Source organism: Musca vetustissima, unplaced genomic scaffold, assembly GCF_032173495.1.
Source record: "Musca vetustissima isolate MV318-11 ecotype Yass unplaced genomic scaffold, APGP_CSIRO_Mvet_v1 utg11733, whole genome shotgun sequence".
Taxonomy (NCBI): Eukaryota; Metazoa; Arthropoda; class Insecta; order Diptera; family Muscidae; genus Musca; species Musca vetustissima.
Window position 1 is genome coordinate 386,614 of NW_026883423.1, and position 23,250 is coordinate 409,863.

Here is a 23,250-nt window from a genome sequence, read left to right on the forward strand (position 1 = left end):
TATTTCAATGACCTAATTTAGTACGCTGTGCAAAATTTTGTCACAATCGGGTAAATATTGGCAGTTGGAGCTTCATTTACATAAAATGGGACGAAACTATATATAGCAACTATATCTAAATCTGTACCGATAACAAAAGAATTTTACATACATTCAGTACTCTGTGCAAAATTTTGCTTTAGTCGTCCACTATTGGGAGTTTGGTGCACTATTTACATTAAATCGGACGAAACTATAAATCGGAGCTATATCTAAAACTTAACCGATTTCAACAAAACTTGGCATATAACTATCTAGACCTAATTCAATACTCTGTGCAAGATTTTGTCTCAATCGGATCACTATTGGGAGTTTGGTGCATCAATCAGTTAAAATCGGACGAAAATATATATGGGAGCTATATCTAAATCTGAACCGATTTTCTCCAATTTCAATAGGGTTCGTCCTTGGGCCTATTAAGTGACCTATGCCAAATTTCATTCAAATCGGATCATAAATGGGACCTGTACTTTGTTAACAAAAATACATGCACGGACGGACGGACATTCATAAATCGACTCAGAAAATGATTCTATGTATATTCTCAAAAGGAACCATGGGTATATTTCAATTTTTTCTGGTACAAACATATGCACAAATAAACAATACCCTGTACCACAGTGTGGTGAAGGATATAAAAAGGGGTTTATATGTGGACTACCCCTAAAAGGGGCGAATATTAATATTTTTTGGGAGAGAGGTTTGTTACCATATAAGACTACAAAAAACCAAATTACAAAGAATTTGGTTGAAAAACGCGCTCAAGAACCCCAAAATATAGAAAATTGGGGGTACCCTTATATGGGGGCTACCCGAAAAAATTGACCTATATTTATAACTTTTAGTGGAGTAATTTGGTACCCAATAAGAACCCAATGTACAAAATTTTATAGAATTCAGTTATAAAACGATCTCAAGAACCCCAAAATATCGAAAATTGGGGGTACCCTTATATGGGGACTATCCGAAAAAATGGAACTATATTTATAATTTTAGTATGGAAAGTTCCTACCCAATAAGAACTCAAAGTACCAAATTTCAGCGAATTCGCTAGAAAAATGCGATCAAAACCCCCAAAATACCGAAAATTGGGGGTACCCTTATATGGGGACTATCCGAAAAAATTGACCTATATTTATATTTTTAGTAGGGAGATTTGCTACCCAATAAGAACTCAAAGTACCAAATTTCAGCGAATTCAGTTATAAAACGCGCTAAATAACCTCAAAATAGCGGAAAATGGGAGGGGGGGGGGGGTACCCTTATATGGGAGCTATGCCTAAATGTGGACCGCTTTTCTCCAATTTCAATAGGGTTCGTCCTTGGGCCAATTAAGTGACCTGTGCCAAATTTCATCCAAATAGGATCATAAATGCGACCTGTACTTTGTTAACAAAAATACATGGACGGACAGACGGACGAACAGACGGACATGCATAAATCGACTCAGAAAGTGATTCTATGCATATTCTCAAAAGGAACCATGGGTCTATCTCGATTCTTTTTGCCTGTTACAAACATATGCACAAAGATATAATACCCTGTACCACAGTGTGGTGAAGGGTATACAAGTTTTGGTCTAGATATGGCTATGAAAAAATATTCTTTTAAAAATATATAAACACATTTCCTCTTATAGCGAACTACAGATATAACGAACTATTATTAATATTTATTCGGTCCCAACATTCGGTTTTCATTTATTTTAATTTGGTTATAACGAACTTGTTAAAAATAAACGTACTACTGACGATGACAATCGTCACAAAAGTTAAACTGTAATACCAGTTTCATTAAAGAAAAAGAGAAGCAGCTTAAGAATTGTCATAAAGGACACAAAACCTTCCAGTTTCTAAATGAATATAATTTTTATCTGTTACGCCTATGCCTTGCCTTGGATATAACGAACTAATTTACTTGGTCCCTACTTGTTCGCTATAACCGTACTCGACTGTAAAATATTTCTTGTATTAGTACCTCTGGCATATATCGAGATTTAATATAATTACTATTACAACAAATTATTTGATCTGCGTGAATTAATTCACCTCTGTACATGGAAATAAGTCACGAAACCTATATACTATTTTTGATATGTGATAACAAACAATAGAAGGCGGTAAGAGAAACGTAGTTAGTAAAGTCGTAAACACACCTACCTTTTAAATTTCCATTGCCCTGCTATAAGTACATTTATTGGGTTAACACTTGCCATATATTCGAAGTTATTTTTTATTTAAATTTTTACACTTTTCGTATTTATTTTTTAAATCTCCCGAATGAAACACAAATTTAAGACATTGAATTTCGAATTGTTTTTCTGACAAAATTATTCGTGCTTTATCTACAACTACGAAAATTAAAGCACTTTTTATGGTTGAAACCCGCACTAAAGAACTGATGAACACTTTTAATAAGAAACTACAAAATTATCTGTAGAAGCTTTTGTAGTAATCAAACTGAAATGCGCACAAAAACATATACCGAAACAACTACCCCGGGAAACGGAAAATAAACGAAGAGGACACCGACACGGAAGCGTTGTTGCAATGGTAACATATTGTTTTATTTTAAAAAGCTTTTTGTAGCCAAACGCGCACAGATCGAATATCGAACAAACAGAACAATGAATTGCAGATACATACACACACGAACAACAATAAGCAAACATTTTTGCAACTTGGAATAGATAACGTAATGCATTTCAGAATATTTACTAACACGATATGAACGGATTTTGCACTATTTTGTGTGGTATATACAATTTTTCAATTATTACAACAACATATTATTATTATTTTCCCAATTTGATTTCAATAATTTGGCAACACATTTACCCGATCACGACAAGCGACGGACGTCTTAACTCTATGAACGCGACGAAAGAACTAAATGAGTGGCCAGTTCTAAAATTCTTTCTTACTGGAATATATGGGAAAATGAAGAACGAAGGAAGTTGGAAAGAAGAGATTGCATTAGTTTCCTTGTATTTTAAGAAAGGGACATTTTCTCCGAGAGTGGTTATGAGGGGAACAGAAGGAATATGAAGTTAGATTTTTAACATCTCCAGGTTTCCTAAGGCTAGAAAAGAAAGGTTAACTCTTTTTCTTGATCCGAAGGGGAAAACCAAATACAAAAAATGACCATAAGGGGAAATGGGACAGGTGGAGTCTAGGTGGTTAATATGAACTCTATCTCACTGGAATGTACGGGGAATATGTGAGACTTAACGAAGGATTTAAAAACGAAGATATAGCATAGATCTTCTTTGATTTTTAAGAGTGTTGAGTGCCGAAAATTGACACATTCTCTGAAAGTAGTTATGAGGGAAACTTTAGAAAATTGAAGGACTTAAAAACAAGAGAATGAGAGAGATGTTGAAATTGGTTTTTAGTTTTGAAAAATGTGTGAAATGCAGACTGCGTTGAGGCTGATATATGAAAAAGTTGTAGTTATACAGCTGTACAGTTTTTTATTAGCCTAGAACTACCTCTGAAAAAATATTATTTTTAAAATCTAAAATCTGCCTGTAAAAAAACATTATTTTTACAATCTACGCCCAGATCTGCTTTTGAAAAAATATTATTAGAAAAATCTACGCCAGAAGCTGCGTCTAAAAAATGTTCTTCAAAAAATCTAAGCATGAAGCTGCGTCTAAAAAATGTTCTTTAAAAAATCTACGCATGAAGCTGTGTCTAAAAAATGTTCATTAAAAATCAAATAGCTGCTTCTATAAAATGTTCTTATACAAATCTACGCCTAGAGCTACCTCTGAAAATTTTTTCTTTTAAAAATCTACGCATAGAGCTGCCTCTGAAAAAAACGTTATTTTAAAAATCTGCGGCTAGATGTGCCTCTGAAAAAATATTTGCTCGAAAATATACGCCTAGAGCTGCTTCTGAAAAAAAACATTATTTTAAAAATCTGCGGCTAGAGATGTCTAGAGATGTCACTGAAAAAAAAAAAATGTGAAAAGATATTCTTTTAAAAATCTACGCCTAGATGTGACTCTGAAAAAATATTCCTTTAAAAATCTACGCCTAGATGTGACTCTGAAAATATATTCTTTTAAAAATCTACGCCTAGATGTGACTCCGAAAAATATTCTTTTAAAAATCTACGCCTAGATGTGACTCTGAAAAAATATCCCTTTAAAAATCTACGCCTAGATTTGACTCTGAAAAAATATTCTTTTAAAAACCTACGCCTAGATGTGACACCGAAAAAATATTCTTTTAAAAATCTACGCCTAGATGTGACTCTGAAAAAATTTTCGTTTAAAAATCTACGCCTAGATTTGACTGTGAAAAAATATTCTTTTAAAAATCTACGCCTAGATGTGACTCTGAAAAAATATTCTTTTAAAAATCTACGCCTAGATGTGCCCCTGAAAATCTGCGAATAAATGTGCCTCTGAAAAAATATTTTTTTAAAAATCTAAGCCTAGATCAGGTGCCTCTGAAAAACATGGTTTTAAAAAAGGTGGTTGTTATGCAGTTGTCATTTTTTGACTGCGATGATTTTTCTACATGAAATAAGAACTGCCAAATCAACGCAGTGCACAACTGTAAAATAACAAACCTTTTCGTACTTCAACATCAACGCAGTCACAAACAAAATCGGAATTAAAAATTTAATATCAACAACTCTCTCTCTCCGTCTTTATAAATTCTCATCCATTTCCCCTTTTGGGCCAAGTTTTTGCATTTTGTTTCCCCATTCGGTTCATAAGAAAACAATGAATATAAGAGTTTTCCTTTTTATTTTCTAAATTATTCTCTACTAGCCTATATGATATCGAAAGAGTTAAAAATGTATGTATGCGTGCGCGTAAGGTTAAAAAATTTCAAATTCCTTCCATTTCCATTGAAACTCCTCTCAGACCCAATGCCTATTGACCAGCATAGTCTCTCAAAGTTCCAAAGAAACCAATCAGTTCTCCAAATTTTAACATTCTTCGTTAAGTCCCTCATATTCCCCATCATATCGGTAAGAAAGAGTTCTGGAAGTGTCCACTCATTTAGTTCTTTCGTCGCGTTCATAGAGTTTAGACGTCCGTCGATTGTAGTGATCGGTTAATTTTGTTGACATATTATTAAAAAAATGTCAAAATAATAAAATGTTTTTTAAAATAATTGAAAAAAGTTGAATACAACAAAAAATAGTGCAAAATCCGTTCATATAGTGCGTGTAATAAAATATTCTGCAATGAATTCCTTTATCTATTGCAAAAATGTTTGCTTATTGTTTGTGTGTGTATGTATCTGCTATGTGTTGTTCTGTGTGCTCGGCGAAATACGTATGTGCGCGTTTGGCTACAAAAAGCTTTTTAATGCTGAAAAATATGATCCCATTACAACAACGTTTTCGTGGCCATGTTCAAAAAGAGAGCAAAAGCTCCACTTCTTCTCCGTTTATTTTCCGTTTCCCGGTGTAGTTATTTTTGTGGCTTTGTTTTTGTTGTTCCGGTTCGGTTTAGGCTTACTACAAAAGCTTCTTCTGCAGATATTCTTAAAATTGTATCAGTTAGTGCGGGTTTCAACCATAAAAAGTGTTTTCATTTTCGAAATCGTAGATAAAGTGCAAATAAAATAATCAAAAAGAATTTTTCGAAATTCAGTGTCTTAAATTAGTGTTTCATTCAGTAAAATTAAAAAAAAAAATAAGATGAAAAATATGAAAAAATATAAATATCCGATAAAAATATATTCCAATATATGGCGAGATTAGCCTATCAAATCTACTTATAGCAGAGCAATAGGAGTTTCAAAAAGGTAAGTGGCTTCAAGTTGACCAACTATATCTCTATTCGCGCCATCTATTGTTTGTTATTACATATCACAAATATAATATAGGGTTCGTGGCATAGCTGTATTGGTTGTTATTACGAACAGAGGTGAATTAATTCAACACAGATCAAATAATTTGTGGTGGTGGTATTAATTTTAAATTTGAAATCAGAACGGAGCAAAGTCAGTCAAGAAATGCATACATACATTTTTTAAAGACCTGAATTCTTCGACCTGAATTCTTAAAAAAAATATAAATATTTTTTCATACGCAGCTCCAGACGTAGATTTTTTAAATAATATTTTTTCAGGCACTGCTCTAGGCGTAGATTTTTTAAAAGAATATTTTTTAGAAGCAGATCCTGGCGTAGATTTTTAAAATAATATTTTTCAGAGGCTCCTCCAGGCGTAGATTTTTAAAAGAATATTTCTTCTGAGGCTTCTCCAGGATTAGATTTTTTAAAGAATATTTTACTTTTTCAGAGGCTCCTACTTACTTTTTCAGAGGCTATTCCAGGCGTCGGTTTATAAAAGAATATCTTTTCAGAGACACATCTAGGCGTAGATTAAAAAAAATTCAGAGGCACATCTAGGCGTAGATTAAAAAAAAATTCAGAGGCACATCTAGGCGTAGATTAAAAAAAAAATTCAGATGCACATCTAGGCGTAGATTTTTAAAAGAATATTTTTTCAGAGGCACATCTAGGCGTAGATTTTTAAAAGAATTTTTTTCCAGAAGCACATTCAGGCGAAGATTTTTAAAATAATATTTTTTTAAAAGCACATACAGGCGCAGATTTTTAAAATAATATTTTTTCAGAGGCCCATCCAGGCGTAGATTTTTAAAAGAATATTTTTTCAGAGGCACATCCAGGCGCAGATTTTTAAAAGAATATTTTTTCAGAGGCACATCCAGGCGTAGATTTTTAAAAGAATATATAGAATACATACATTTTTTAAAGACCTGAATTCTTCAACCTGAATTCTTAAAAAATATAAATATTTTTTTTGAAACGCATATTCAGGCGTAATTTTTTAAAAGAATACTTTTTCAGAGGCTGCTTCGAACGTAGTTGTGTTCAAAAATATTTTTTTCATACGCAGCTCCAGACGTAGATTTTTAAAATAATATTTTTTCAGGCACTGCTCTAGGCGTAGATTTTTTAAAAGAATATTTTTTAGAAGCAGATCCTGGCGTAGATTTTTAAAATAATATTTTTTCAGAGGCTCCTCCAGGCGTAGATTTTTAAAAGAATATTTCTTCTGAGCCTTCTCCGGGATTAGATTTTTTAAAGTATATTTTACTTTTTCAGAGGCTCCTACTTAGTTTTTCAGAGGCTCCTCCAGGCGTCGGTTTTTAAAAGAATATCTTTTCAGAGACACATCTAGGCGTAGATTAAAAAAAATCAGAGGCACATCTAGGCGTAGATTAAAAAAAATCAGAGGCACATCTAGGCGTAGATTTTTAAAAGAATATTTTTTCCGACGGCACATCTAGGCGTAGATTTTTAAAAGAATATTTTTTCAGAGGCACATCGAGGCGTAGATTTTTAAAAGAATATTTTTTCAGAGGCACATCTAGGCGTCAATTTTTAAAAGAATATTTTTTTCAAAGAGCACATCTAGGCGTAGATTTTTAAAAGAATATTTTTTCAGAGGCACATCTAGGCGTAGATTTTTAAAAGAATATTTTTTCAGAGGCACATCTAGGCGTCAATTTTTAAAAGAATATTTTTTCAGAGGCACATCTAGGCGTAGATTTTTAAAAGAATATTTTTTCAGAGGCACATCTAGACGTAGATTTTTAAAAGAATATTTTTTGAGAGACACATCTAGGCGTAGATTTTTAAAAGAATATTTTTTCAGAGGCACATCTAGGCGTAGATTTTTAAAAGAATATTTTTTTAGAGGCACATCTAGGCGTAGATTTTTAAATGAATATTTTTTAGAGGCAGTTTCAGGCGTAGATTTTCAAAAGAATATTTTTTAGAGGCAGTTTCAGGCGTAGATTTTTAAAAGAATATTTTTTGAGAGACACATCTAGGCGTAGATTTTTAAAAGAATATTTTTTTCAGAGGCACATCTAGACGTAGATTTTTAAAAGAATATTTTTTGAGAGACACATCTAGGCGTAGATTTTTAAAAGAATATTTTTGAGAGACACATCTAGGCGTAGATTTTTACAAGAATATTTTTTCAGAGGCACATCTAGGCGTAGATTTTTAAAAGAATATTTTTTCAGAGGCACATCTAGGCGTAGATTTTGAAAAGAATATTTTTTCAGAGGCACATCCAGGCGCAGATTTTTAAAAGAATATTTTTTCAGAGGCACATCCAGGCGTAGATTTCTAAAAGAATATTTTTTCAGAGGCACATCCAGGCGTAGATTTTTAAAAGAATATTTTTTGAGAGGCACATCTAGACGTAGATTTTTAAAAGAATATTTTTTGAGAGACACATCTAGGCGTAGATTTTTAAAAGAATATTTTTTCAGAGGCACATCTAGGCGTAGATTTTTAAAAGAATATTTTTTTAGAGGCACATCTAGGCGTAGATTTTTAAATGAATATTTTTTAGAGGCAGTTTCAGGCGTAGATTTTCAAAAGAATATTTTTTAGAGGCAGTTTCAGGCGTAGATTTTTAAAAGAATATTTTTTGAGAGACACATCTAGGCGTAGATTTTTAAAAGAATATTTTTTTCAGAGGCACATCTAGACGTAGATTTTTAAAAGAATATTTTTTGAGAGACACATCTAGGCGTAGATTTTTAAAAGAATATTTTTGAGAGACACATCTAGGCGTAGATTTTTACAAGAATATTTTTTCAGAGGCACATCTAGGCGTAGATTTTTAAAAGAATATTTTTTCAGAGGCACATCTAGGCGTAGATTTTTAAAAGAATATTTTTCCAGAGGCACATCTAAGCGTAGATTTTGAAAAGAATATTTTTTCAGAGGCACATCTAGGCGTAGATTTTTAAAAGAATATTTTTCCAGAGGCACATCTAGGCGTAGATTTTTAAAAGAATATATTTTTCAAAGGGGTATTTAGGCGTAGATTTTTAAAAGAATATTTTTCAAAGGCACATCTAGGCGTCAATTTTTAAAAGAATATTTTTCAAAGGCACATCTAGGCGTCAATTTTTAAAAGAATATTTTTCAAAGGCACATCTAGGCGTCAATTTTTAAAAGAATATTTTTCAAAGGCACATCTAGGCGTCAATTTTTAAAAGAATATTTTTCCAGAGGCACATCTAGGCGTAGATTTTTAAAAGAATATATTTTTCAAAGGGGTATTTAGGCGTAGATTTTTAAAAGAATATTTTTCAAAGGCACATCTAGGCGTCAATTTTTAAAAGAATATTTTTCAAAGGCACATCTAGGCGTCAATTTTTAAAAGAATATTTTTCAAAGGCACATCTAGGCGTCAATTTTTAAAAGAATATTTTTCAAAGGCACATCTAGGCGTCAATTTTTAAAAGAATATTTTTCAAAGGCATACCCTAAGGCGTGGATTTTTAAAAGAATATTTTTCAAAGGCACATCTAGGCGTCAATTTTTAAAAGAATATTTTTCAAAGGCACATCTAGGCGTCAATTTTTAAAAGAACATTTTTCAAACGCACATCTAGGCGTAGGACCTGGGAGCTCCAGGGGTAGATTTTTAAGATAAAATTTTTTCTGGGGCACATCTAGGCGTAGATTTTTAAAAGAATATTTTTTCAGAGGCACATCTAGGCGTAGATTTTTAAAAGAATATTTTTTCAGAGGCACATCTAGGCGTCAATTTTTAAAAGAATATTTTTTCAGAGGCACATCTAGGCGTAGATTTTTAAAAGAATATTTTTTCAGAGGCACATCTAGACGTAGATTTTTAAAAGAATATTTTTTGAGAGACACATCTAGGCGTAGATTTTTAAAAGAATATTTTTTCAGAGGCACATCTAGGCGTAGATTTTTAAAAGAATATTTTTTTAGAGGCACATCTAGGCGTAGATTTTTAAATGAATATTTTTTAGAGGCAGTTTCAGGCGTAGATTTTCAAAAGAATATTTTTTAGAGGCAGTTTCAGGCGTAGATTTTTAAAAGAATATTTTTTGAGAGACACATCTAGGCGTAGATTTTTAAAAGAATATTTTTTTCAGAGGCACATCTAGACGTAGATTTTTAAAAGAATATTTTTTGAGAGACACATCTAGGCGTAGATTTTTAAAAGAATATTTTTGAGAGACACATCTAGGCGTAGATTTTTACAAGAATATTTTTTCAGAGGCACATCTAGGCGTAGATTTTTAAAAGAATATTTTTTCAGAGGCACATCTAGGCGTAGATTTTGAAAAGAATATTTTTTCAGAGGCACATCCAGGCGCAGATTTTTAAAAGAATATTTTTTCAGAGGCACATCCAGGCGTAGATTTCTAAAAGAATATTTTTTCAGAGGCACATCCAGGCGTAGATTTTTAAAAGAATATTTTTTGAGAGGCACATCTAGACGTAGATTTTTAAAAGAATAATTTTTTGAGAGACACATCTAGGCGTAGATTTTTAAAAGAATATTTTTTCAGAGGCACATCTAGGCGTAGATTTTTAAAAGAATATTTTTTTAGAGGCACATCTAGGCGTAGATTTTTAAATGAATATTTTTTAGAGGCAGTTTCAGGCGTAGATTTTCAAAAGAATATTTTTTAGAGGCAGTTTCAGGCGTAGATTTTTAAAAGAATATTTTTTGAGAGACACATCTAGGCGTAGATTTTTAAAAGAATATTTTTTTCAGAGGCACATCTAGACGTAGATTTTTAAAAGAATATTTTTTGAGAGACACATCTAGGCGTAGATTTTTAAAAGAATATTTTTGAGAGACACATCTAGGCGTAGATTTTTACAAGAATATTTTTTCAGAGGCACATCTAGGCGTAGATTTTTAAAAGAATATTTTTTCAGAGGCACATCTAGGCGTAGATTTTTAAAAGAATATTTTTCCAGAGGCACATCTAAGCGTAGATTTTGAAAAGAATATTTTTTCAGAGGCACATCTAGGCGTAGATTTTTAAAAGAATATTTTTCCAGAGGCACATCTAGGCGTAGATTTTTAAAAGAATATATTTTTCAAAGGGGTATTTAGGCGTAGATTTTTAAAAGAATATTTTTCAAAGGCACATCTAGGCGTCAATTTTTAAAAGAATATTTTTCAAAGGCACATCTAGGCGTCAATTTTTAAAAGAATATTTTTCAAAGGCACATCTAGGCGTCAATTTTTAAAAGAATATTTTTCAAAGGCACATCTAGGCGTCAATTTTTAAAAGAATATTTTTCCAGAGGCACATCTAGGCGTAGATTTTTAAAAGAATATATTTTTCAAAGGGGTATTTAGGCGTAGATTTTTAAAAGAATATTTTTCAAAGGCACATCTAGGCGTCAATTTTTAAAAGAATATTTTTCAAAGGCACATCTAGGCGTCAATTTTTAAAAGAATATTTTTCAAAGGCACATCTAGGCGTCAATTTTTAAAAGAATATTTTTCAAAGGCACATCTAGGCGTCAATTTTTAAAAGAATATTTTTCAAAGGCACATCTAGGCGTCAATTTTTAAAAGAATATTTTTCAAAGGCATATCTAGGCGTCAATTTTTAAAAGAATATTTTTCAAAGGCACATCTAGGCGTCAATTTTTAAAAGAATATTTTTCAAAGACACATCTAGGCGTCAATTTTTAAAAGAACATTTTTCAAACGCACATCTAGGCGTAGGACCTGGGAGCTCCAGGGGTAGATTTTTAAGATAAAATTTTTTCTGGGGCACATCTAGGCGTAGGACCTGGGAGCTCCAGGGGTAGATTTGTAAGAGAATATTTTTTTTCAGAGGCAGATCCCAGCATGGATTTTTAAAAGAATATTTTTTCAATTTTTTTTTAGAGATAGGAGAAGATTTTTAATGGAATATTTTTAATTTTTTCAAAGAATATTTTTTAGAGGCAGCTCTGGCCCACATACAAAATTTCAATATTCGTGCTTTATCCGTTTCGTATGACCCTTGATTATTTTGTAATTAAAAATTCTTTAATCTAATCAATTGCTTTTGACCAAAAAACTTTTTGGTTTTTTGAACACTCATTTTAAAAATCAATTTTCGAAATAAATTTTGTGGTTGTAATATTTGAATAAGAAACAATAATAAAATAATATTATATTGTTTATTTTCTATTATCATCTTTTGAATGGCTCAGAACAGCTCAGACTCTTTATCATCCGTTATCCATTAACAATGAATTTGTCTTGTGTGTACGGCATTACATTTAATTTTCCTTTTTACCGGAAATAACCACAAATCGACTGACTTTGCAACAATTAAATCAATTCAATTATATGGATGTGTGTGTGTTTTTGTATGTCTGTTCGTATGTTTTGAAAATAAATGTTTGTCTACTTACCGATAAAATACATAATAACAATAATAATATTAATTGCTGTTGAACATTAGAATGGTAACATGGAAAATATTCAGGATCTAATTGTGTCTATATGAGAAAGTTTTCTGTTATTCTTGTTTTTCCTATTGAAATCAATTTTTCAAGACAATAAGAAGGAATGCATACACCGATTTTATTAGTGAGTATTAACGAGGGAAGATCCGAAGTATTTTTTTAATTTATTCATATGGAGATTTTGTATTGTAACCATCTCAGAAACATTTTTGTCTTTTGGAACTAAAATAGTTTTTTTTTATATAGAAAATTTACTTTTTAACATAAAACCTTCTGCAGAATACAGTGCGGATTTTATTTTTTTTAAGACAAATTCCTCATAATCTGAATCAGTTGCCAATAACAGGTACATGTATGCTACAAATTGTTTTAACACTCCCTAATGTGTTGCAAATTTCTTCGTACAACTTTTAACTAAAAATATAACAGTTATAGTACACATAACCATAAATATATGCATATAACCAATTCAAACAAAGACACCCACACACATACAAATGTGTTTGCATATTATACAACATTCTTTCATGCTTATCTGCGAAACCGCAAAATTCGAGTCGAATCCTTTTATACACACTTGAAACATGTGACAGGAGTTTATGGCATAACTTCTGCTTCTTCTTGTTAATCATTGTCGTCGTTTCCAACAGGAAGTTACCAAACTTATAATTGTCTTATAGGGCCGCCACAACATTCGTAAATTTTCGCATAAGTTTTCTTATTCATATACTTCTTCTTCTTGGTTTACTGTTCCCCTTTTATGAAATGGTAAACCGCTTAAAGCCAACCAACAAATGTTTCTTAAGAATTCCTCCATTATTGTACTCGAAGGTGAAATTACAATTGACAATTGCAACAAACTTATAATTGCAGTTGTTTTTGTGACTTAAAGACAAAATCCTTAAATTAGTTTGAAAATTTAAGTAACAAATAAAAGTTAATATAAAATATGTTGCATTTTTTAAATATTTGTAAAATTTGGAATATTTGAAGCATGAATTTTAATGAATTAACCCGTGGACATTTTTGTGCAAATATTTTGCACAACTTACAACTCGGATATTTATGACATGAGGGCATCGATCCTATAGCACTGTGAAAACTGGTCCGTCCGCCCATCCATGTACTTTTGCGAATAAAGTACAGGCCGCATTTATAATGCGATTTGGATGAAATTTGGAATATGTCACTTATTTGGCCCAAGGACGAACCCTATTGAAATTGGAGTAAATCGGTTCAGATTTAGATATAGCTCCCATATATAGTTTCGTCCGATTTGTTGTAAATGGTGTGCCAAATTCCCAATAATGCTCCGATTGAGACAACATTTTCAACAGAGTACTGAATTAGTACCAAATTGATGTATGAGAAGTTTCGTTGGAATCGGTTCAGATTTAGATATAGCTCCGATTTTATGTAAATGATGAACTAAGTCTCCAATATTGGTCCGATTTAGACAACATTTTGCACAGAGTACAGAATTAGGTCTAGAGTTTTTATTGAAATCGCTTCAGATTTAAATATAGCTCCAATATATAGTTACGTCCTTTTGTATATTATTTTATTATGTTCTATTTTTCGGTAATCGTCTTCAATTCTAATTTTGTAGGTATTGCGGAGAATAGTGAAATAACTTCAAAGGATAGTAAAATATCGTCTTCTTCATTGATATATCAAAAGATTCGCGTTCGAGTTTCATATATTCCTTTCAATGTGTCCTATCACCTCATATAGGGCTGTATCCACTGATCTGCCTTTGATAAATGCATGCTGCGATTTTCTGATCCAGGCCAAATTATTTTCTTATTTCGAAGTCCTGCAACATTTCTAGTATAAAGGTCACATTTACCATATTTTACAGATATGGTATGAATGATATGCAGAAGCAAGCACTAAAGATATCTTTCATTGTGATTAATACTCGCTCAGCTGCATGTTGCAAAATGGCTGGAATTTTAAAGTGACGATGAACGGATATAATCGTCCACGATAGTTTTTTGTAGCTTATCAAGCCTTATATAGGCATCTCATCCTCCACGTTTTGGAGGATTAATTACAGAACTATGTTCATTTCCTCTAAGCTCTTTTATTAGCCTGTTTTTCTGGAACATCACCTGCCGATAATGTGAGTGGATGATAATAGGTTTAGTATCTGCAACATGCCTGGAATTTTAAAGTGACGATGAACGGATATAATCGTCCACGATAGTTTTTTGTAGCTTATCAAGCCTTATATAGGCATCTCATCCTCCTCGTTTTTTGATCATACTTATTGTAGTAGCGAAGCGTCTTGTCATACTGGCTTTATTACACAACTAAGTGCATTTCTTCTAAGGTATTTTATTAGCCTGTTTTTCTAGAACATCACCTGCCCATAATATGAGTGGATGATAATAGGTTTAGTATCTCTTTAACGGAGTTCAGTTTCTGTGTCATCCATTCGTTTATTACTACTAATGGATTGGCGATCCTTAGATATTACTTTTCGAAATCTGGCTCCTTTTATTAACTCACTAAAGTACACCCAAGACTTGCGTTTTGTCCTTTTGATATTACTTTTTAAGTGTTCTTTACCAGAACAATTTTTTCTTCAAATCTTCAAAATTCCTTCTTCACCGTAGGGACTGATAATTCTTTCCAAGTAATTCTACAGTTTTCTTCTTGCCTACAACTTGATTGGCAAAATTATGTTGCAAAACAAATTGAAATGGATATAAAATGTTCGGCAACATGTTGTTGAGCAACTACAGGAACATGTTGATGCACCTTTTGAATGGATAAATTATGGATAAACTATGTGAAAAATAATGATTCAATATCACTTTTCTTTAACTAACATGTTAACATGTTGCTGAAACTGTTCAAATACTTTCTGAATAGTGTCAGGAACTTACACAGCTTTCTTTCCTACGACTGTTAAAAAGCCCGTCCTAATAAACTGGAACATTTTTCTTTAAGAGAAAAGAAAACATTATGGTATATATATTTTTTGATTCTTTTCGCTAACATTTTTAATTCAATATGGAAATTTTTTTTAATCAAAAAATTTTTTTTGATTATATTTCTTTTATACATATGTATGTGTACTACACAAATTCTACGATTCGATTATGGCGATTTTTTTGTCTTTACAGCTTCAATCGTATTTTTTCATTTATACCTCACCTTAAATTTCTAAATGAATTTGTGGTTTATCATTTCGTCGAATATTGGAGACAATGCTTTTGATTTCATTGGTGGCCTTATCCTTGACAACATAGGAATGAACAACTTCATAGGGTGTATGGGGTTGTTGTGGCTGAGGAATATGATGGTGGTTTTCAAGATGATGTCTGATCACTTGAGGAATGTGATTTTCAATTTGTGAAACAATAACTTCTGCTGGTGATTTGTGATGCTTTGTCGGTTTGGTATGTGGATGAACTTGTAAAGTGGTTTGTACAACAGTTGGTTTTTGAGGCTGTCCATGCTGATGCACCACATGATGTTGGACATGGGAAACCACACCTTCAACCTTGGGAACATTTACAGATTTTTCTTGGCGTTCTTGCTTTTTAACAACGACTGGTGAAACGACAACTTGCTCCTCGACAATTTGCGGTTTAACTTGGCTGACAACATGTTGCTGAACGACCAAGGGAACATGTACATTAACATCTTTTTTCTCCACGACTTGGTTAACATTTGGGACAACTACCTCGACGGGAACATTAACATTATTTCCCGTTGATTTAACCTGACTGTCTACATGATGCTGTACAACTACGGGAACATGTTGTTGAACTTGATTAACAACTTGTTGTACCTTATCGGGTACTTCTACAACATTCTTCCGAGCAACATGATTAGCCAAATGATGTTGAATAATTAATGGAATATGTTGATAAATTTGGTTTACAATATTCTTGACCTTTTCTGGTACTTTAACAACCGAAGCTTTCTTTTCAACGACACTGGGAACTACGGTTGAAACCTCGACAGCCTTTTTTTGATTTGCAACATGTTGCTGAACAACAACGGGAACATGTTGATGAACTTGGGCAACAACTTTCTTTACCTTGTCCGGAACTTCGACAGCTTTCTTCTGCTCTACAACTTGCTGGGTCAAATGATGTTGTACAACAACTGGAATGTGTTGATGAACCTGGGATACTATGTCCTTAACTTTGTCGGGAACTTCAACTGCTGCTACTTTCTTTTCAACGACTTTCGGGGCGGAAGTTGAAGTGGTTTTAACATGATTGGCAACATGGTGTTGAACTACTACAGGAACATGTTGATGGACCTGTTGAACTACATTTTGTACGTTGACGGGAACTTCTACTGCTTTCTTTCCCACATTTTTATTGGCCAGGTGATGTTGCACCACAACTGGAATGTGTTGATGGACCTGGGAAACTACGTCCTTAACTTTTTCTGGAACGACAACTCCTTCAACATTCTTTTCCACCACATCGGGCACTGCGACTCTCTTTTCAGCGGTTTGCACATGATTGGCAACATGATGCTGCACAACAGCGGGAATGTGTTGATGCACCTGTTCAACTACTTGTTGAACTTTATCAGGAACTTCTACAACTTTCTTTCCTACAACTTGATTGGACAAATGATGTTGCACAACAACTGGAACATGTTGATGAACTTGAGATACAATATCCTTAACTTTGTCGGGAACAACATTAGGTACCCCAGTTTGAACATCTACAACCTTCTTTGGTACGGCTTGAACGTGATTGTCTAAGTGATGCTGAACAATAACGGGTACATGTTGATGAATTTGAGCCACAATTTGCTTTACCTTGTCGGGAACTTCGACACCTCCAACCTTCTTATCTACGTCATTTGAAACGCCGGTTTGAACATCGCCTAATTTCTTTTCGGTGCGTTGAGCATGATGTTGAACAACTACGGGAACATGTTGATGAACCTGTTCAACTACCTTCTTTACCTTATCCGGAACTTCCACAGTCTTCTTTTCTACTGCTTTATTCGCCAAGTGATGTTGCACAACAACTGGAACATGTTGATGCACTTGTGCTACAATGTCTTTGACTTTATCCGGAACTACAACACCTTCGACCTTCTTGCCTACAACTTGATTAGCAACGTGGTGCTGCACAACAACTGGAACATGTTGGTGAACTTGTGCTACAATGTCTTTAACTTTGTCTGGAACTACAACTCCTTTGACCTTCTTTTCTACAACATTTGGAACTCCAGTTGGAACTTCTCCATTTTGCTTTGCTACGGCTTGAAGGTGATTAGCAACATGGTGCTGCACAACAACGGGAACATGTTGATGAACTTGAGCAACAACTTGCTGAACTTTGTCGGGAACTTCTACAACTTTCTTATCTACAACCTGATTGTTTAAATGGTGTTGCACTACGACTGGAACATGCTGATGAACCTGAGCAACAACTTGTTGAACTTTTTCAGGTACTTCTACAACCTTCTTTTCAACAGGATGATGAACAACAGCGGGAACATGTTGTTGAACCTGACCAGCAACATTTTCCACATTGACCGGAACATCGACAACTTTTTTCTCAACCTGATTTGAAACGGGATGCTGTTGCACAACGCTGGGTACATGTTGTGGAGCTTGGGAAACTACTTGTTCGGCAACATCTACTACTTTTTTTTCAACATGATCGTGGACAACAACGGGAACTTTTTGCACAACCTGATCAGAAACATTTTGCCCTTTTACTGGAACATCTTGATTACCTTGCTGTTTTTGTTGTTCACTCTTCTGTTGAATAGCATGTTGCAATACTTGTGGTATATGTTGCTCAACTTGTTGCATTACTTGCTGGACATGTTTTTGGACTTTTTGTACCTTCTCAACGACTTCTGGTGTTAGAGGGACATGTACTTGTGACAGTTTTTGTACATATTTTTTAACCTGATGTGCCAATGCCACAATTTCTTGGACAAATTTATCGGTCTCGGAAGAACTTGACATTTGCCCAGTCATTTTGTTGAAGTGATCCTTCACCAATGTTGCCAATTTTCCCACTTGTTGCACAAATTGATCACTTAATTCCTGAGGCTTGATCATGCCTGGAACAACTTGTTGCATTTTCTTCAGATGATCATTGACTTGGTGGGCCAACGCTTCCGCTTGTTGTACAAATTTTTCACTAAATTGATGTTGCTGGGGATTTTCTGTTGATGGACTTGGATTTTGGGCCTGTTTGCGATTATGTTCGGCAACTTTTTGTGCCAAAGCTTCTACTTGCTGTACAAATTTGTCGCTAAATTGATGAGGCTTTGCTGTGGTGGATGTTTCCACAACCAAACCGGTGCGTTCTTTTACAAGTTTGGCCAAGGCCTCAATTTGCTGCACAAATTTATCGCTGAATGTGTGGGGTTTTTGGCTAGTGGTTACAACCTCCCCCTCTTGCTCATGTTGCAATTGTCGCGCTCGTTCTTTAACCTGCTCAGCCAAGTCCTCAGCTTGTCTTGCAAATTTGGGACTAAAATGATGTGGTGGCTGGATAACAGTTGATGGTGTGGCGACCTCCTCTTGGCCCATGGCCGCCACCAAACCCATGCAAAGAAGACCTAAAAAATATTTTTTTAAATTAAAATTTGAATTTGTTTCCTTTGTTTCCAATATTTACCAAAAATCACAAAAATATTCATTTTTCCCTCAACTGTAAGTCGTTTCTTTGAGGTTGTACGAATAATTTTCATCGACTGCATAATTCCGGAATGATTGCATTGCCATTTATACGCTTGCGCCAATCTGTCGATTAGTAAATCTCCAAAAAAATTTTGTTTCTTATTTTGTTTTTTTGTAAACAAATTTAATGATGATTCTGTTTTTTTTTTGTTTTGTCCAGTTACAGCAAGAACAGAGAATTAAAATTCTCTTTGTTTCAGATTTGCAGTCACACTTATCTTTATTGGAATTTTATGCAAATTTGCAGCAGAATTTCTTCCACACACTTCAGTGATTGGTAATAATTAGAATCTTTGGAAATTTAAGAAATATTTGTTGTTATGTTAACAAGCTAATTAAAAAAAATCGGGACGTCTGGTAATGTACAGTGAAGTACGGTTATATGGAACTAATAACACCATAACTAAGTTGGTGGGTATCAAAAGTTCGGCCCGGTCGAATTTCTCGTGCTTTTCACTTGTTAAATCTCTTCATCATGAAGGAAGGTATTCGAAAAATCGATTTGTAAAAACTTCGAAATATTCGTTGCAGTCCCTGTAAGCCATGTTGGTTTTAAACATATTATTTTAAGCATATATTTTATAAAAAATATATTTTGGGCTATATCTTTAGGCGTGGTATTTTAAGGTACGTCCTTAGGCGTGAGTTTGTAAAAACCCGTAAGACAAGTTCCAAAATCGGACTGATGCCCTTCACCAAATTGGGTACATACAAGAAATGTTAATATCTACAATATCCTGTAGATAGAACATACATAGAATCTTTGGAGGTCCATTAGGATGGAATCGGGCGAAATTAAATGTGCTATCTAGATAGATATTTGAACCAATTGAAAAAAAAACACCATACACATACCATTCTGAAATCATTGAAAAATTGCATGTCAAACGGGCAGACTTGGATTCTTAGGTGTACCATTTGTACCTAATTGAGCAACCGTTGCATACACCATTTCTTTTCATTCTATATTCAATTTAATACCATCGGCCAAATACCGTGTAAATCGAACAAACATAGGCCCTTCGGTGCACCAATTACATAAAATCGAAGGAAATAATATATAAGACCTATATCAAAATCTGAACCGATTTCAACAATCGGACAAATATTGGGAGATTGGTGAATCATTCACATAAAATCGGATGAAACTATATATGGGAGCTATATCTAAGTCTGAACCGATTTTGACAGATTTTCGCAAACATCAATGTGGACTTAATTCAGTACTCTGTGCAGAATTATGTCCCAATCGGACAAATGTTGGGAGTTTAGTGAATCATTCACATAAAATCGGACGAAACTATATATGAGAGCTATATCTAAGTCTGAACCGATTTTAACAAAATTTCGCAGTCTGGACCTAATTCAGTACTCTGTGGACAAATTTGTACCAATCGGACTAATATTGGGAGTTTGGTGCTTCATTCCCATAAAATCGAATGAAACTATATACGAGAGCTATATCTAAATCTGAACCGATTCCAACAATACTTCGCATAGATAAGTATGGACCTAATTCAGTACTCTGTGGACAATTTTGTCCCAATCGGACAAATATTGTGTGTTTGGTGATTCATTCACATAAAATCGAAGAAACTATATACGGGACATATATCTAAATCTGAACCGATTCCAACAAAACTTCGCATACATAAGTATGGACCTGATTCAGTGCGCTGTGCAAAATTTTGTCCCAATCGGAAAAATATTGATAGTTTGGTGCTTCATTCACATACAATCGGACGAAACTATATATGGGAGTTATATCTAAATCTGAACCGATTTTCTCCAATTTTAATAGGGTTCGCCCTTGGGCCAAAAAAGTGAACTGTCCATTTTTCCTCAAGTGTGGCTTTTTAAAAATACTTTTTTTGATGTGTACTCTTAGGCGTGGATTTTTAAAAATAATTTTTTTGAGGTGTACACTTAGGCGTGGATTTTTAAAAATTATTTTTTTGAGGTGTACACTTAGGCGTGGATGTTTAAAAAAAAATATTGAGGTGTACCCTTAGGCGTCGATTTTTAAAAATATATTCTTTGAGGTGTATCCTTAGGCGTCGATTTTTAAAAATAAATTTTTGAGGTGTACCATTAGGCGTAAATGTTTAAAAATATATTCTTTGAGGTGTACCTTTAGGCGTAAATGTTTAAAAATATATTCTTTGAGGTGTACCTTTAGGCGTGCATTTTTAAAAACACTTTTGGCGTGGATTTTTAAAAATACTTTTTTTGAGGTGTACCTTTAGGCGTGGATTTTTAAAAATACTTTTTTTGAGGTGTACATTTAGGCGTGGATTTTTAAAAATACTTTTTTTGAGGTGTACCTTTAGGCGTGGATTTTTAAAAATACTTTTTTTGAGGTGTACCTTTAGGCGTGGATTTTTAAAAAAACTTTTTTTGAGGTGTACCTTTAGGCGTGGATTTTTAAAAATACTTTTTTTGAGGTGTACCTTTAGGCGTGGATTTTTAAAAATACTTTTTTTGAGGTGTACCATTAGGCGTGGATTTTTAAAAATACTTTTTTTGAGGTGTACCATTAGGCGTGGATTTTTAAAAATACTTTTTTTGAGGTGTACCATTAGGCGTGGATTTTTAAAAATACTTTTTAAAGTTGTACATTAGGCGTGGATTTTTAAAAATACTTTTTTTGAGTTGTACCATTAGGCGTGGATTTTTTAAAAATACTTTTTTTGAGGTTACCATTAGGCGTGGATTTTTTAAAAATACTTTTTTAAAGTTGTACCATTAGGCGTGGATTTTTAAAAATACTTTTTTTGTTGTACAAGGCGTGGATTTTTAAAAATACTTTTTTAAAGTTGCTTACAAGGCGTGGATTTTTAAAAATACTTTTTTTTGGATTTTTAAAAATACTTTTTTTGAGGTGTACCTTTAGGCGTGGATTTTTAAAAATACTTTTTTTTGGATTTTTAAAAATACTTTTTCAAATTTGTACCAAGGCGTGGATTTTTTAAAAATACTTTTTAAAGTTTTTTTGGATTTTTAAAAATACTTTTTTAAAGTTGCTTACCAAGGCGTGGATTTTTAAAAATTTTTTTTGGATTTTTCCATTACTTTTTTTGGATTTTTAAAAATACTTTTTTAGGTGTACCTTTAGTGGATTTTTAAAATACTTTTTTTGGATTTTTAAAAATACTTTTTTTTGTACATAGGCGTGGATTTTTTAAAAATACTTTTTTCAGTGGATTTTTAAAAATACTTTTTTTGAGTTGTACCTTTAGGCGTGGATTTTTAAAAATACAAATGATTGCATTTAAAATACGTTTTTTTAAAAATACTTTTTTTGAGGTTGCTGTACCTTTAGGCGTGGATTTTTAAAAATACTTTTTTTTTGAGGTGTGCCTTTAGGCGTGGATTTTTAAAAATACTTTTTTTTGAAGTGTACCGTTAGGCGTGGATTTTTAAAAATACTTTTTTTTGAGGTGTACCTTTAGGCGTGGATTTTTAAAAATACTTTTTTGTGAGGCATATCCTTAGGCGTGGATTTTTAAAAATACTTGTTTTTGAGGTGTGCCTTTAGGCGTGGATTTATATATTTTTATTTCTATGACCTATTCCTTTTTTTTAAGTACCATGTTTTTGTTTTGTTATTTTTATTTAATATGTTTTTTTAAGCCAAAGCTAATGTCAAATCCTTTTGTAAACAAAACCGGTTAAATGTTTTTCTGTCGCCTTAATTTTTCTCCAAATATAAAATGTTAATCTAAATGCTCATCTGTAACAAATTAAAACAAAAATGTGACGGCAGACGACAGGTGTTTTTTAGGTCACACGTACACATATATAAAACGAATAAATATGCAATTAAATGTAATTTGTGTTGTCATAACGACTTCCGAATTAATGGCAATTATCAAACGGAAAGATAAATATAGAATTAATATTCAAATTAATTAAAAAAACAAACAGTTTTAAGTGTGTTTTAATGATTAGGAGAAAAAAAATAATTAAATGGTTATAGGGAAGAATACAAAGTTCATACAACAGTTGTCAATCTCCACTTGATATCATTAACAATTTACATTTGATCTGATTAACAAACACCTAAAATTCTTCAAAAAAATATTTTGAACTCATGTCTACTTCCCTCATTTCTGTTATCTACAAATTGACAACATTTGAGTACCTATATATTTTTAAATAAATATTTAATTTTTGTTTTAAATTTATTGGACATAATTTTAATATCTGTCATTATTTTATTTATTGATGCAGTTAATTTGTCTAATAAATTA